Source organism: Phodopus roborovskii, unplaced genomic scaffold (assembly GCF_943737965.1).
Source record: "Phodopus roborovskii unplaced genomic scaffold, PHOROB, whole genome shotgun sequence".
Lineage (NCBI taxonomy): Eukaryota > Metazoa > Chordata > Mammalia > Rodentia > Cricetidae > Phodopus > Phodopus roborovskii.
Window position 1 is genome coordinate 9,180,125 of NW_026126585.1, and position 12,360 is coordinate 9,192,484.

The following is a 12,360-nucleotide window of genomic DNA, read 5'->3' on the forward strand; positions in this document are numbered from 1 at the left end:
TTCTCATCTCTTTCAAGTGCACATTGCCATTTCCAGCACTCTCCCGTTTCTCTTTGCCTTGGTGAACCCGAAACTGTTTAGAAAAAAAACAGTTTGTGCCTAAAGTCCAGATCGCTCCATTTTAATGTGTCACTGCAACCAGTTTTATGCACTTTTTTCTTTTACAGAGACCTACGACAAATGGCATTAAAATGTGTTTGTTTCCTCCTCACAATGTAAATTCCCTAAGCAACAGAAACATGCCTTATTAATACCTAAATCCATACCTAATACCACAGCAACTGCTACCGATGCCAGTGCAACAGGCATTGATATCTGCATCCAAAACATTCTCAGAGGGAGGCAACATGATCTTTGAAAATGGATGGGAAATTCAGAATAATAAGCATATACATTGCGGTCCATTCCCAAAATGCATTTTAATTAAAGTATTATTTTAGAATAAACCAGAGAACAATCCTGACAATCACTTGTTAAATTTCCAGATGTGCCATCATGCTAAATTTATTCATCAATTTAAAAGTGGTATTGAAGAGTTAGACATAGACTCAAAATGTTTTCTTTCCCCTAAGACAGTGATTCTCTTTGTGTTCATCTCAAAAAAAAAAAAAAAAAAAAAAAAAAAAAAAAAATCAAACGTTACTTTGGAGGATAAAAGAATGATTCCATAAAATTGTCTTACAAAATTAACTGCTTTCATTATCATATAGACAGTTTTCAAAAGATTTTGTTTTACAAGTTCAAGCCAAAACTCCATTATTGTGAGTAAAGATGACAATAATACTTTCATGTCAAAGCTTTGCTGTATTTCAAGTCACAGTTTCGTGATATTAGCATCCTATAAAAAATGATATGTATGTTTTCGAAAGTTGCTTAGAGTCCTACAGACCCAAGCCTGGAGACTCTTCTTTAAACACTGACCAGATTGAAAGATAACATAGGAGATGGCTAAAGATGTCTAGCATCCATGTAAATGCTAGCTTCTCACTAATGCTATGCCAGCAAATACCACTAACTGGCTACTTTACAAAACAGAAGTATATTTTCTCACAATTCTGAAAGCTAGAAGTCGAATACTGAGGTATTCATTTCTTCTAAGGTCTCTGACCTTGAGTTGTAGACTGTACAGGCAGACATCTTTCTGGGGTATCTACGTGTCCTTTCTTCTTTGTATGTGTCTGGGTTCTTCATTTCTTCATCTGAAATGGTCACCAATTACACACCATTAGGTGCCCCTCTACAGCCTCATTTTATCTCTTTAACATCTGCATCTACGAAGACATGTTGAGCTACTCGTCACAAAGGCTTCAACATATGAGTCGGAAGAAGATATGATCAGGAAGTAACAGAGAATATGTTACACCCCCCCCCCAGAAGTTGGTCTCCTTGAGGTACAGTAAGCTATCTGATATACATATTGGAAAGAAGGGATCTGGGTAAAGTTATCTGTGGCAATCATCCTATGATTGCTTCTGTACTAGAGTACTTTGAGCAGAGGTACTTGGAAATACTGTGTGAATTAACAAAGAGAAAGCCAAGCCCTACACCAGAAAATGCTTTAACATAAAAAAGCAACAGTAACTTTCCCAGTTAGAAGTTGGGTGTGCTTTAAATTCCATCATAAAGGCCCTATTCTAAACTTCAATCAGTCTCAAAATAAAATCCCAAGTTCTGTCTACAAACTCATTTAAACTTTATATCCTTTGTACTAGCTAGAAATGCTTTGATCATCATTTTTTTTTCTATTTTTTTTTCTGTTAACTATAGTTACTAGACTGGGTTTTCAAAGCAAAATTTTCTTTCATGTTAATCATTAAACAGACTTAAGAACACTTCCTCTGCAATCTGTCACTTTGTGTCAATATCTCCATTAGATGCGACTTCTTTTCTTTTATCTTCCACAGGCTAATGACCTACTTAGCTTGTATTTGTTAATGATACATTGGAAGTTTTAGGACCGGATCAGTCAACATATTTGGCAGGTTCTATTTGGTGTTTGGAAGCTCTGTTTGAAAAAGAGGAGAAAATTATGTCACTGATGGACAGCTGGCAAATTATGACCCTTAATACACAGGTGACCATCATGATACTCATTATGTACATGAAAATTCTGGGTCATAAATATCATAAAAATGATTAAGTATGAGCTAAGATAACATGTAGGGTTAAGGCTAATGACAAAACTAGCATTCTCTGTAACCATGTCTCGGGCTTGCATGTACATTAAAGTGTGTTGTCCTACTATTGGGGAGACAGGAAAATACCTAGACTTTGTAGTTGCTCTCCTTGATCCTGATGCTGGGATTCTCCAAGCTTGAGGCAGATACCATTGTCACCCTTTCCAGATTTTCTTAGTTACTGTGATAAAATGCCATGGCAAAAGCAACTAGGGGTGAACAGTTTACTTCATTAAACCATAATTCAAGGATATAGTCTGTCATGGGAAGTTAAAGCAGTGAGATCTTGAATCAGCTAGACATATCACATCCACCGTATAGAAGAGTAAATAATGAATGGTATATTTTTGCATGGTGCAGTCAAGGGAGTGTTACCTACAGTGGGTAGGTCTTTCTATCTCCACTTGCCTAATAAATAAACCTGCCCAGAGGCTTGTTTTTGAGGTGGTTCGAAACTGTACCTCACCAAGTTGACAACTGGAAATAATTGTTATAAATGAAACATCTGTACAGAAGATGAGGATCAGGGACACAATAGAAAAGACACTTAAGGAAATGGAAACCTTAGAAACTATAGCAGTTTTCCTCAACTTAAGAACTAGCATTACTTAGTCTGATAACCCAAATTTGATCTGTAGAAAAACATGGAGAAAGTGGAGAAGGAATTTCTATTTTATGTGTACACTTTAGTATGCACACCTATAGACGTGCACTATGTACTACTGACACGCAAAATCAATAAATATAATAAAAAATTAAAAATAAGAAAAGAACAAACAAGCATTACTCACAAACAGTTCATGACTAATCTAATAGTTACAAAATTATGAATCAATAAGTATGTATATTTATAGCCAAAACATGTACTGGAAATTGTGATCCTATTCTAAGAGGACATAATTACAGTAGCAATATTTTTATGCCAACATCTTTGTTTTCTGCTCACGAATCTATCTTAAGTAACTTTAATTTTTAATTTTCACCAAGACACTAATCTAATCGCTTTTAACTAACTCACAAATAAATCCCCTTAAATCTAAAACACAAATACCCCAAGTTTTCAAAGGAAACAGTCATCACCGAGGAAACAAAAAGTTCAAAGGAAATTATCCAAAATTTCTGCTCAAGAAAGGAGAACCTGCACAATCATTATATAAGGGATTTGGAGAAACGTGGAAAGTATTAAAGATGGACTGGATGAATACAAGAAGGTGATAGAAACGCAGAAATGACTCGGGCGGATGAGTACAGCACAACAAATAATGCACACCAAGGAAATAATCTGCCAGGGAGTTAACCAAACCTGTGAATGTCCATATGTGTGTGTTGGGGGGAGGTGGGAGCATCTTAATTTCTTTTTGGGTTGCTATGACAAAATACTCTTGACAAATGCAAGTCAGTGAAGAAGGGCTTACTTTAACTTACAGTATAGAATACAGTCCATGGTCATGGGGAAATAAAAGGACAGAGAGCTTGAAGCAGCTGGCCACAACTCATCCGTGTTAAGGACACAGGAGCATGAATACCTGTTGTACCATCTCACGTTCTCTAGTTTCTACAGCCCAGAATCTGGGTCCCAGGAAGTGTTCCCACTCATAGTTAAAATGTACTTTTCCATGTCAATTAACATAAACAAGATAATCCCCAGAGACACGCCCAAAGTCTCCTTTCCATGGCCATTCTAGATTCTGTCAAGTGTACCATTAATACTAACAATCACACGGGAGGGAAACAAATGAGGAGGACAGGTGCAGAACAGTAAGCTAATGATAACCATTTATTAAAATGGCTCAGATTTCCTGCAGCTGAACAGCCTCGGAGGCTCTGTTTGTTTCTATTTTCTGGGCAAAGTATCTGATCACAATGGCAGAATTAGCGATGCCCAGAAAAGGAGGGAACATATGCAAAGAGTCACATGAAGTATAAATTCGACATCTATAACATAGATGACTTGCCCATAGAGATAAAAATACATCTATAAAATAATTCTTTATTTAGCTGTAGATATGGTTTGGCCATTAAGAGTGGTTACTGCTTTTGGAAAAGACATGGGCTCAGTTCCCAGCACTCATGTTGGGTAGCTCACAATCACCTGTTACCCCACCCTCCAAGGAATCTGGTGCCCTCTTCTGGTTTCCATAGCACAGGCACTCATAGACATAATGCCCACATACAGGCAGAAAGACAGGCATACATAATTAAGAGTAAAATAAACATCTTTGAAACGAGATGTTTATATGGAAACATATTATATGTACAATGTATGAAGGATCTATATACTTTATAGGTGTATTTTCTAAACAAATATAAAATGCATTAATTGACTTTTGATGATATGTATAAATAAAATCTTTGAAAAATTACTAATATGACAGTTGACAATCCAGATATGATGCACACGTCAGGCTAACACATTCATAGGCAAATACTATGCAATCACTGCCAGACATTAAATAGATTCAAACCCATAGATTTTGATAGTTTTCTGAATATAAACTGCTATGTACACAGATTCTATATTGTATTAATCTATCTTCTAGGCATTATTATGGGATTTTCCTGTACCATGGATCTCATAAAAATACATGAAGTTCAATGACAACTTGAGATTCAAATCTTTATATAATAAAGTATTAGATGGAACTCATAAAAAAGAGGGAATGCCACTAGTCTTATGTTTGATTTAAAAAAATAAGAAGAAGGATACTCAAGATGATTGCCTTTTTCTCATGGTGTGCACTTAAAGCTGGAGGTAGAATAATGTTATCAATTTCGGATGGGCTTCAAAACAACTCTATCTACTTATTAAAATTATGTCTCCTGAAGATGTTCATATCAAATGCACTTTCGAAGGGAGAGTTGGGGGACCAATGAGATAGTTCAATGAACCTCTTACTTACTTTTCTATTGTTGTGGCAAATCCCCGTGGCCAAGGCAAGTTGCAGTGCAGTTTAATGGGGTTCTACAGGTTCAGAGGGTGAGTTATGACCAACATGGTGGGTGTCTGGCAGCAGGCACTTCAACACAACACTGGAACTGTAGCTGACAGTTTGCATCCTTATCCACTAATAAGAAGCAGAGAAAGCCTGCTTACAGTGACACACCTCCTCCAACAAGGTCACACCCCTGATCCTTCCCAAATAGGTCCAGCACTTGGGGACCAAGTATTGAAACCCAGGAGCCATTCTTATTCAAAACAGGAGAGCGGATAAAGATACTTGCTGACAAGCCTCATGATCTGAGTTATGTTACGGAATTTCTGTCATCCAGCCAATAGAGAGCAGCATTTTGGTTCAAGGGGCGGGGTTTTCATAGGGAATGGACATGGCTGAATGAAAAGGAGACTAGGGATGCAAAACCTTTTTGGGAGCTTGTTTGGGGGCTACCTCACTACAGGGGTTCTAGCAGGGGAGTGCAGCTACTCGTATACCCATGACCAAAGACCGGTCCTCCTCTATTAGGGGAAGGTCGTCCTCTTCGACCAAGCGCACAGCTTCGGGAGGGACGCACTTGGAGCGGTGAGGGAGGAAGGGGACACCTGCCTAGCCAGCCAGATCAGCCGATTCAATCCTGGCGATCAATGGGGTGACAGATGTCACAGCCAGATTGCCCTCACATCCGCAAGACCTTTTTGGAACTAGGAAGCAGGAGCGGCTGAGACCATACATAGCAGCTGATGACCTAGTTAGGATTCTCCGTTTCATTTTGTGGTAACTGTGCATAGATTTTGCTTGAAAATAAATGGTAAAGCAATTCTTTGATTCCCTTCATCGGAGTTCAATACCTGGGACTCACATGGTGAAAAGAACTGTCTCCTACAAGTTGCCTTCTGATCTCTATTTGTGTTCTTTGGTATACTAACTCTTGCATGCACAGGTGCATACGAAAATTTAAAAATAAAATTTTAAGGAATCTTAAATTCCTTATGCATCTGTGGGAATGTATGTTACATGAGTGCAGGTCCCCAAGTAAGCTAAAAGAAGGCATAGAATCCCCTAATGCTGGAGTTACACTTGGTCACATGCACCTCTCCTGGGTCCCGGGCACTGAACTGAAGTCCTGTTGAAAAGCAGCATGTACTTTTAACCAACCACCGAGGCATCTCTTCTGCCCCTTCCTTCACTTTTTCATAAAGGACTCAAGTGTCAGGAGATCATTTAGAAGATATGTGATAAGCACTGTCAATTCGTGTGCAAAGGGGAAAAAAATGAAGGAAAACTCAAATTAATGACTTACATTTAGTATGTGTGATAAATCCCTCATCCCCCAATAGAAAGTCAAGTCTCTTCTTATTACTACTGTATGTTCAGTGAGCATAGAGAAAACACAGGGTTGAAGAGGCAGCCGTGTGCAGGGAATATTTATTCTTTTGATTCTAGCCATGACCTGAACTCTTGAAGCAGTAATGGGTTCACAGTTATTTGTCAGAGTTCTTTCACGTTGCCCTTCCAGGAGCATTTTTACCACATCTAAGAGAAGAGCTTGCAGCAGTAGTTTCTCTTTTATGAAGTCCGTGCAATTTGGAACAAAATCTTAAACATTGACAACACTTTCATGTTCTGGCCAAGGGAACCATGTTAAATGATAAACTAATTGAAGTATCAGCAAATACTTCTAATCTCTTTCCATCAAACGGGACACTGGGATACATGCACCTCTAAGCAATCTTATTAATTGGACTTGTAGGATAACTTTAATATCTTTGCAAGAAAAAAAAGAGCCAAGGCAATTTAATAACTCATTTGTATTTTATAACACAATTAGAAAAAAACTTAAATGATGCTAGGGTTATAAAAGCTGTAAAAAGAAAGATAAATATCTCCAGTAATTCTAATTCCTCCCACTGGGATCCATTTTACACACACACACACACACACACACACACACACACACACACACACACACAGGTTTCAAGCCTATACAAAGGAATAGATTTTGCCTTGGCTTTTATTTCCTTTGTATGTGTGTAGATGTGTGTGTGTTTATTTGTCTTAGCTTCAGTTATGAACTTGACATGCCTGAGAAGACATACCCTCAATTCAGAAATTTTCTCCATTGGATCCACCTGTGGACATGTCTGTAGGGTATTATTTTTGATTGCTGATTTATGTAAGGGTTCAGTCCACTCTGAAACATGCCATCCATGGGCAGATGCACCTGAACAAGAAAAATAGCTGAGCTAGCCAGAGGTGAAAAATCTCTTTACAAATGAGGGATTTATCACACATACTAAATGTAACTCAAGTCATTAACTTGGGTTTTCCTGAACCATGTACATGTTGTTAGAGAATTGTGTTCCCAGCAGTTCTTAATAACCAACCAAAATGATAGACGTGTAAGTTAAACAATTAGACTTCAATGGGTTATATAAGATCGAGATGGCAGTTTGCAGATCTTACAACATCTGCTTTATAATAGAAACATAAACAATGTAGATTTATGCTTATATTTTGTTTCCCAACAAAATGCTTCTCTCAGAAATATCATATATATTAAATCCAGTTAATACAAAATGACTTTAGTCACTGCCATAAACAATGTCTGGAAAATGAGCCCATGTTATGACCAAGTAAGAATTTGTTGACAGCTGTCAATAACGTTCATGCCTGTTTGCTCCTAGCTCAGTGGGGCTGAAGGTGGTGTGTCTTAGTCACTTTTCATGTTGGTATGATAAAACATCCTGGCATAAGCCATCTAAGGAAGAAAGAATCTGTTTTGGTCCAGGCTATGTTCCAGATGTAAGGATAGGAATAGTAGCAAGAGCATGAGGCAGATAGTCACATGTCATCTGTAGTCAGGAAGGAGGCTCTGAATTCATGCTAGTACTCAGCTCACTTTCTCCATTTTATGCTGTCCATGATGGTATGCTAAGTTAAGCCAAGGAATAATTAATTGCCCCATTGCATATATATATATATATGGAGGATGGGTAAGGGGTGGGTATGTGTGCATTTAGAAGCATACATATTCACATACTGATATGGGTACTATGGAGGCAAACAACTAGATTTCCTGGAGCTGGAGTTACAGGTGGTTATGAGCTACTGAACATGGGTGATGGGAAGTAAACCTGTGTCTTCTACAGTTTGAAATCTTAAATGTTGAAACTCCTCTCCATTCCCTGGTTTGTGGTATCTGTACGTGTTGTTTTCATTTTATTTGGGCATTTACCTCATTATTTCATTGAGTATTAATTACAAACGATGCCAAGTGTTTTATTTAGAAAGACAGTAAGGGCTGGGGAGATGGCTCAGTGGCTAAAACTCTTGGCACTCAAGCAGGAGGACCACGGTTTGAATATTAGGACCTGCATAAAGGCCAGGTAGGCATGATGGCCTGGCCATAATCCCAAAGAACAAAAGGTAGAGACAAGCAATCTCCAGGAAAAGGTGACTAGCCAAATTGGTAAGTTCTGGGTTCAGCAAGAAAACTTGCCTAAGTAAATACAGTAGCAATCAATGGAGAAAGTTCCCCAAGCTTCATCCTCTGGCTTACACAACACACACACACACTCACATACACGCACGCATGCACGCACGCACACATACCATGCACACACACGTACACACATGCACACATGCTCTCTCTCTCTCTCTCTCTCTCTCTCTCTCTCTCTCTCTCTCTCTCTGACTACCACTCATATACACACAAACGAAAATAGACAGCAAATCCAAATATCAGAATAACCATATCTCTTGGCACACACATTCCCAAGTTTGTTGTCGGGAAAAGAATGGGCCACACTTCTTCGCAATCACTACACAAACTAAGCCACACATTTGTGCTTACCATGTGTCCTACACACTGCTGAAATCTCTGACACGTATTTGCATTTCCCTGAGGTAAAATACTCCTACCACAAACTATCACATTATTAGACAAGAAACAATAATATCCAAAGACACAGGATACTGTTTTATACTGTTTTGTACATGTAAAATTTTATCTGGCCCTCACCTCTGCTATCCAATTAGGTTTCAACCATTCTCAATTTCCCTCATCCACTGAACCTATGAGTGTGTGTGTGTGTGTGTGTGTGTGTGTGTGTGTGTGTGTGTGTAAAGGTGTTGTCTGAATCACTCAATGCAGATCTGATGTGAGTAGAAGTGTGAAAAGACTCTGTAGAGTTGAAATACAAATGCAATATAGCAATGAATGTTAGATACTGAACATTCGATCACATTAACACAGCCCAGTGTCACCATGCAAACTGGATGAGACATTCACACCCAGGACCCCATAAGCCATTCCTCTTCTTCTGAACTGATGCTTTTGACTTAATTTGGAAGGAAAAAATACATTAAAAATAAATGACTCCCAAGCATCTTCACATCTATTAATACAAATGGACATGGATGGACTCTCTATTGACTGTGTGGGTGATATTAGCTCCATTGCAAACCTCAGTGATCTAATTTGAAGACACAATTAAATAAAACTCTCCTTAAAATGCAATAGCCAGCATCACAATCACAAACAGGCTGCCTTTTAGACAGCTGCCAGCCCTGTTCTTTTTCCAGTGGGGCCCTTTGTTTACATCTTCCTCAGGACAGCATGCTTCTTGACATTTCTCAAGACATTCCCCCATAGAATGAGATGGATCTACAGGGCCTTTGTACATGGTTTTGAAGTTGATTTTTTTAATATGCAATTAATGTCATACTAGCATATATTAATTATACATAAAGTGATTTTATGATGATACTTAAAAATTTTATTTATTCATATTATATATGCCTCCCTGGGAGGGAGTGGGTGTTTAAGATGGCATCGGATCCTATGGAGCTGAATTTACAGATGGTTGTGAGCCACTTGAAGAGGGTTCTGGGGAAGAACTTTGGTACTCTGTAAGAATGGCAAGCACTCCTTATGCTGGATTGCTTCACCAGTCCTTATATGGCATCTTCACTCTTGACATGAAGTATTAGGCCACAGTTACCTATTACCATGTGTTGGTCCCCTCTCACTCTCATGATTCAGTTTCTTCCCACCTAACCCCTTTATCTGTCACATCTCTTTTTGTTGTTTTTGACCCAGTGAGTTTCAGGAAGGTGTTTTCTTGTTGTTTTGTTTTTGTTTTGTTTTACTTAAACTTTTGTTTATGCAAGTGAACACCCATCTTATTCGTAAATGAGTTAGGAAACAAAGTTGCACATTTGTATACATTCCTGTTCTTTGACATAATTGTGCTTAGAGAAAGTTTAGCCTCTGGAAAGTTCCTTCAATAATGTAGCTCATTAACAATTGACTAGAGCTCTTCGACTCCAACAACAAATCACACTGCAAGGTTGTTGGGTGTTTTTTTTTTTTTTTTCTCCCGTTTTATTGAAAATCTCATTTATTTTTAAGAGAGATCTTTCATTGATCTCATCTGGCATATCTCTTTGTGTATATTTCCTGCAGTTAAAGCTAAACTCTGCCCTTTGATAATGCTCACAAAATTATATATGACAGGGTTGACACAGCTCCTTGTCGGAGAGCCACAACCTGCTTGGTGAATGAATATGTTTAAGCTGCTTTGAAGTCCTGAATATGAAAATAGAATAAAAATGTGATTACTGTCACTATAGACCTGCCAAATTTGTTAATGAGGCAATATTCTTTATTTTGTTTTGGGCTAAATTTCAGGGTTGTTTTGCAAACAGAACACGGTAATAATTAACGCATAAACTAAGCTCAGCTTTATGTTGTGGGTACCTTTTACGGAGATTTATTCAAAGTTTTTCCCTAGTGTTAGAGAGAAATCAAATTTTACAGTTTCAACTGTTTCACTTATTTAGTACAGATCTGCAGAGGAGATAACATATAGGAGAGTAAACCCCATACAGAATCTATACGATCACTTATATTGTATGCCCTGGTAAAATGCTTTATGTGGTGGCATCTGTCCTTTAGAACAGGGTTTCTAAAATCTTAACAATCCCATGTTATAATATAATATGACCTTAGGCTTTATTAATCCTAAATTCTCTCAACTCATTTTAATCTTTAAGTGTGTGTGAGAAAGGGAGGGAGGGTGAGAGAGACAGAGAGAGAGAGAGAGAGAGAGAGAGAGAGAGAGTGTTTACTGAGTGCAGTACCTATGGAATCCAATAGAGATCACGTGGAGCCTGAATTATAGGATGTTGTGAGCATCCCAAAGTGGATGCTGGGAATTTACTGTGGCCCTTTGAAACAGCAGGACTTTTTTTTTTTAACTGCTGAGCCATCTCTCCAGCCCCAGAAATCCTTACCTAATTCAAAAGAGTCCCCTGTCCAAGAGCTTGCAGTGGCACCTGTTGATGTCATATTTAGAACTTCCTGTCATGCATCTATATCATTATATGCCTGATCATTTTGACATCTTCAGTTTATCATCTTACTAAACCAATTATAAATTATATTTTTCTCTCTTTTCACCAAATATTTCAATGTTCACAAAGACTCAAATGACCGTTCAGCAGTAATGACTTTTACTATAGTATTTGAACTGTGCTCATTAAGAATCAAATACAGAATGGTCCCAGGGTTCAGATGTTGAAGACTTTATCACAGATGGTGGAAATACTGAGAGATCGTTGGCTCAAAATAGGCTAATCCCAAACATGGTTTAATATATGGATGAGGGAGCTTTTAGGAGTCAGGATTGGGTTTAAGGATTTAAGGAAGTCAGTCATTGTATGTTTATGTGTTTTATTTTGTCCATGGACCTTTCCTTCACATTTCTTTCTATATCCCTGCTGCCTTGAGGCGAGCATCTTTCTTACACAATGCCCATCTGCCGTGATTCTTCCAACTTGTTACAGGCTAAAAGAAAAAAAAAAAAAGCCAAGTGGACTAAAATGTCTGAGGCAATGAGCCAACACAACCACTTCCTCCCTGGAGGTTGTTATACCAGGTACTTTGTTACAGTGATGCAGGTGATGAACCTGATGCTAAATGTCTTGGTCTTCACCACAAGTAAATCTTTGATACTTGCACTTTGATGTCATTTAAGAAACAGGCAAGCTGAAATCCGCTTGCATTTTTATTGCGAGGAAAGGTGCACCACAAATTGAAAGATACTAATTTCCATTCCTCTCATCTCCAGTAATCCCTTGGAGACTTCTAAGTTAATAGTTTTAGAAGAGTTTAGATAAATTGGTTGTGTAGGCTTGTAATGTAGTGCTAAAGAGAGATGGAGGTATTCATGAGAAAATACGAA